This window comes from Amborella trichopoda, chromosome 4, assembly GCF_054954075.1.
Source record: "Amborella trichopoda isolate Santa Cruz 75 chromosome 4, AtrichopodaSantaCruz75HAP2 v2.0, whole genome shotgun sequence".
NCBI lineage: Eukaryota > Viridiplantae > Streptophyta > Magnoliopsida > Amborellales > Amborellaceae > Amborella > Amborella trichopoda.
Genome location: NC_142339.1, coordinates 4,854,816 through 4,861,390, shown reverse-complemented (window position 1 = coordinate 4,861,390; position 6,575 = coordinate 4,854,816).

Genomic DNA, 6,575 nt, shown 5'->3' with positions numbered 1-6,575 from the left:
AGACCATATTTTTTATGCAAGTTACCTCAATCATTTTTTATTTTTTTTTTTTTGTCATTTTTTTCTCGAAAAGTATTTTGTTAACAAATATCTCTAAAGTAAACATAAGTATATTTTTTTTTACGAAAATACTTTTTTCTTATATAAAAATTTAATTTTAGCCGGACATTCATGTGGGCTTACATGAGTTGTTGGAAATGCTCTTTGACATTGCCGGACCGTGAAATTAAAAAAAGTGTTCGACCGCTCTATGAAGTTGTCGGACCACGCGTTGGCTTGTTTGGACCGCTCTTTGATAGTGCTGGACTGCACGGGCTTATTGTGGGACCGTTTTTTGTAAACGTCGAACCACCACTTGTACTGCCAGACCGCTAATGCTATTTACCGGATTGACATTACATTGTTGGACCGCCTATGAATATGCCGGACAGCCTTTCATGTGAAAGAGGAGGGAGAAGTGTAGTAAAAGTAAACGAGGGTAATTTTGCTTTTTTAATTTTTGGTTGGAGGATATTTGTTTAGAAAATATATTTTTAAGTAAGAAACGAGAAAACAAAATTTAGTTAGGGTAACTTGCATAGGAATCTAGTGGGTTATTTGCAATTTTCCAACTAAAAAATTGTCAGACCCGGCCGTCTCAATTGATTTTACGCTTCTTCTTCTACAAACAAACGATCATTCTAAGCATGAATAACATGCACTCCTATTCACTAGAGGATTTAAAGTTTTTAAATTTGGAGTCCTTTTACATCTTGATAAATATCTTAATAGGGGAGACCATTTAATCTTTGGAAAATTGTTTGATAGAGCTGTACTACGATAAAAATAAGTAAAACCTCACATTATTGCTCATAGAAAATTGCAGTTTAGGCATTGGAAAACTTTAATATCGATCGCCTCGGCCTGAAAATTATGGCTGTAAAAAAAATAGAATTTCAAGCTCTAAACATAATATATATTATAACAAATTATCTAGATCGTACATCTCGCCCTAAAAGTAATTGTTCATAGATCCGCAAGATTTGTACTATTTTCTTATTTTTAAATTTTATTGTTAGTACTGAAAATTGATTTTATAGCCATTATGGAGATTTCTATGGTCGAAAGTCGTTTTTCGATGAGGATTTAAGTTGAGGAGTTATTTTGTTTTCATAAAGCCTAGGCTATATAAAACTTCATCCTTTATCTTTTATACTCACAATCATTATTGTCTCTTGAATCACAAATGATATGGTTGTAAGAGTATTATTGAATAGACAAAAAAGTTCCAAAACAAATTTTTTGGACTTTATGCCCACAATGTATAAAGATAAATGATTTCTTTATATAAAATCCCATCTTAAAAACATAAAATATTCAGATATGAATCTTGGTAACCTCGATAAATTAAGTCTACTTCCATGGAAATGGACTTTGTTAAAGTCTAAAACGGTATAAAGAACTTAAAACATGTTTTTATTTTTGGGATAGGCCACCAACTGGATTTAAAACGTGGTTATAACCTCAATAAATTAAGTATGGGTGCAGTTTGTATAGAGCCGAGGTTCTAAACAATCATAATAGAACTCACCTTCAAATAGTGTTGAAAAATGTAGTTTCAATATTGGAAACCTTTGTGATAGATTTAAAATACATTTTTCTATCAAATTATAAATTTTAAAGCTTCAAAAATAGTATAGATCAAGCAGATCTATGAAAACTTGAAAATCTTGAAAATCTTGAAAATTGATAGTTCAAAAATGCATTACAAGATGCACTATTTCTAAAACTTGAAATCCATTTTTTTCTCATATCTATGCATCTTGATGTCAAAATGATCAATTTGAGTATATTTGATCATATCTATGCATCTTGATGTCAAAATGATTAATTTGAGTATATTGGGGCATCAAAACAACCACTTCTAGTGAAATATTTGAGGTGGGCTGTAATTTGATTTAGTAGAGCCTCGGCTTTATATAAACTTTTCCCATTTAAGTATTACTCCAATAGGAATGAATTGTCAAAGTCTAAGAGGATATAGAAGACTTCACCTCAGGGTGATATTGTCTACAAAAAGACTATTTATCTTTTGTACATGAAGAGTACAATCATTTTTCGCTCATAAATTTCAAAATTGGTGGTTGTAAGAATGTTATTGAATAGATTCAAATTCCAAAAAAACGAAGAAATTCTTGAACTTTGTGACTCACTCCAAATCATCATGTTTGACATCTAATAAGTGAAAATGATTGTGAGTTCCATGTACAAAAGATAAATGGTCTCTTTGTAAACAATCTCATACATGCGATCAAATCCATTAGCATATCAAATTCCAAGCCCAGCCAATTTGAAGTTGGTTTGTTTTATTTTTTTTTCTTAAAAATACTTTTTTTGGAAACAACAAAATAACAACAAACAACAATAATGATGATTTTTCTGGAAATAACATAATAATAACAAACAACAATAATGATGATGACGACCATGAAGCAATTGAAATCGGTTAGAGATAGATAGAGAGAGGTCGAGATTGATTTTGCAGACTCCTTACAACTGGTTCAACACGTAGGCATGAGAGAGAGAGATCTTTGGCAAGTTCTTCCCTTGATTCAGCTCCTATGCATGAATTCCACAAATGAAAAAAAAGAAAATATATATAAAAAAAAGAAAAAGTTTATACAAGGTTGCAACCTTATAATGTAGAGCTACAAATGCACCTAAAAAATCAATTGAAAAAGGTCGTTTTAATGTTGAAGTACCCTTTGATTGATCATCTCGACATCGAGATGTATGACCATAAAAAATAAAAAGATTTTAAGTCTAAAAAATAATGCATTTTACTATATATTATCTACATCGTCCATTTTCAAGATTTCCATATGTTTATAGATCTACTTGATTTTAACCATTTTTGAAATTTTAAATTTTATAATTAGATATAAAAATAGATTTTGAGGCAATCCTAAGAACATTTTACATCAAAATTATATCCTATGATAAAATTTGAAGGCGCACCTTACCTCTGAAGCTACGGATGCATCCGTATGCCAGCTCCACCCATTAAAAAAAGACATGAAAGTGGCACCACCAAAACCATATGGTGACTTACCCAAAGTAAAAAAAACCATTGAGTACCAATACACCTATTTGGAGCCACGAAAGCTCCATGAGCCAGAAAAACATGAACATGTCTTCAATTGGGGCCACATGAAATATTACACGACCAAAACAAGACAAATATCACAACCTAACTAGTGGTTGTGTTTAGGCAGCTAGGCCCCAATCTCATTCTAGGTTCAGGATATAGAATGATACTTATTTATGAAAAAATATGTTTTAGAGTTTAGAATTTCAAACTGATAAGGGTATCCCTTCAAGTTATAGGAAAAGTTTTTATACTTCCTTTACTGTGTATAGAAGATATGTACTTCCCTCCATCAAGACGTTAGATCAAGTGAGCCATTGACCGTTTGATCTAGATCTGACGTTTCAGAGTATTTTATTTTAAATTTTCTCTACAAATTATATGAATATAAAATTGGGTACCTGCCATCATCTCAATGGGGCACACCAAAAAAATATTTAAAAATAATTTTGATAAAATGAAATGACCAAAATACCCTTTAAATTTGTAGGGATATTTTAGTCATTTTATTTTATTAGGGATATTTGCTTTATATTTTTTAGAGGTGTGAGTTTAAGAGGGGACTGGATTCCTAAAATTTGGTGTCAAAATATTTTGTAGAAAGTAAATTTAAAATAAAATAGTATAGAGGTGTGATATTGTGATTGGATCCATCTCTGCCATTCATTAAGAATGGACGGTTGGATAGGGGGAAGTGTATAAATTTTACACAATATGGGGAGTATAGAAAGCTTGACCTTAAGCTATTTAGCTCAAGGAACAGAAGTGGCTAATTTAGCAAGTTGCTTTCACATGTTTAGGTTCCACATCTCGAATATGAGGGAATTTATGCATATTTGAAAAAAAATTGGCCCAGGAGGTCCCAAAGTGAAAAAATACATTTTTTTTATAAAAAAAAATTATAATTTTTAATTGGCCATTTTGTTCACAAATAAGTTGGTTTAAATAACTCATAAATTCTGTGAGGTGGTTTAACCATTTTAATAATATTTTCCTCATTGTAATGACATTGTTAAATAATAGGACATCGATCTTCTCCCAAACACAACAAAAAATGCTGAATCACCACATTAACTTACCATTTTTGTTTCTTTTAAAAAAATATTTGCGTTAATTATTTTAACAATTTTACCCTTGTACTGTACTTCAACTGAAAGGTTATCATAAAGCAAATCTTTTTATTTTCCAAATGTCAATTTTGTATGAGAGAATTTGAGTTTTGTGCAGTTTTTCGACACCATTCTTGCCATCAAAAGTCCAAAACTTTAATAGACTTTCGAGCAAGGGAACGATACACATCTGCTGTCCATTTTTATCATCGGAAGATTGGGGTGGTGTTAAAACATTGCATGAAACGGAACTGTTGGTACAATATGCAATACTACTTGCGCTATTTTCTTTTTTTGGGTAATTCAATGAAGAAGACAAGGCCCTACCCATATTGGGTGGAAGTCCCCACTAAATGATGGTAAAGGGAGTCTAATTAGTGTTGTGAAAAGATTTTATACCCTCAAGGAAAGTGTTGTCTATTTGTTCCCTCGAGCAAAACTCTTGTTAGAAATATTTTTTGGATCTCAATTTTTGGAAATATAATCATCAAAACCCAGCAACCAACTTCAAGGAAAAAGGAAAAAAAACTCTACTCACCTCTGTCACGCCCCAAGAATTTACAATACTGATATTCTTGAGATGTGACAGTCAAAACATATATACATCTCTTGATAGGACAAATTTACAGTGGCGAATTCTTACAAAGTAACAAAAGAAAGTTTAAGCACAATTACAATATCTTCCAAAGTTGATTCTAACGAGCACTCAAAATGAAACCGCAATTATCCTGAAAAAAAATGTTTACCATAGTTTGATGAGTTTGGCTACTCAATAAGTGGTCATCATAATCTTAAAAATAATCATGATTGAAAGACATCAATATTTTCAGATCTATTAACATAAATGCGTTAACAGTTTCACTTTAAAAAATGCATAATTAAGTATAATCCGAATAATTGAAATGCATATAACATTTTAACGGCAGTGCATAATTCAAAGGATTTCACAAATTACCCTACTGGCGTCCCAAGTAGGTCACCTATATACCCCATCAGCGTCCTGATTGGTCCACTTAATTCCTATCGACGTCCCAGATAGGTCCACTTAATCATTGCAGGTCCACTTATACCTCACCGGCATACCGGATGAGTCCACTTAATCCCTACCATCGTACCGGATAGGTCCACTTATACCTCACCGGCGAACCGGATGAGTCCACTTGCATACTTAATGTATTTCTAAATCTATTAAAACATTCGAAAGCAGCAATATCATGTACTCAACATATCAATGAAATTATTAATATGAATTTCACTGAAACCATTAATAACAGTCACTTTCAATAACATTTCAAAAATAACCAGCCAAATATTTTGGGCTCAAATTAGAAAGGTAGCAGTTCGTAAAGACATTTTAGCATAATTACCAATGTAATATGTATGGAAAAATTCTTATAGAAATTCAAGAATACGGAATGATCACAATTTAATGAATGTTAATTCGCAAATAAACATTTCACAGACAATGCTATAATCAATTGCAAAATATCAGTTTTCAAATAATAAGGCAGTCATTTGCACATGGAATTTACAATGTCTAAATATTAAAAAACAGTAGAAAGAAATCTCACAATTTTATTAAAAGCAAAAATATCACATTTATTTCTAATAATTTTACCGTATCTAAAATTTTATAACAATAGGCAAGAAAAATAAATAAATTTATTTCTAAGAATTTAGAGCATTTAAAATTTCTAACATAGATAAAATATCACAATTTTATTAAAAATATTATTTTTCAAAATAATGAGATCGCTTGCGCATAAAATTTATCGCGCCTAAAATTCATGATAATAAGCAGAAGTAATTATTTCATTTCATTTTTAAAAAGAACGGATTATTTTTCAAGATAATGAAGTCACTTACCCAAAATATTTGAGAGGGAGCTTCTGATAAAAATTCGGCTAAAGAGAGAAAGAGCTCACTGCGTTTCGACTAGAGAGAGAACGATCTCAAAAATTTTCTAGGGTGGGAGTCCTCGCCTCTCCTATTTAAATTCTTAAGACACCTTATTATTTTATCTTATTTATTAAGTTACACCTCATACATGAAGTGTAACAATTATATTACACCTGAACGTTTAAAGCCCACGTCCACTAAAGGACGTGGTAAAGAAAGGAATGGTTAATCAAAAGTGGTGATGGTCCCTAAGGACCATCATACTTATATGGACCATCACTTATTAAAAGTTTCTGATTTTTTTTTTTTTTTTTTGAAAGTTAAGGATTGTTACATTCTTCCCCCTTAAAGAAATTTAGTCCTCTAAATTTGTGTACCTGATTACTGAAAAAGATATGGATGTTTTTCTCTGATATCGTCTTCTCGTTACGGACCAAAGG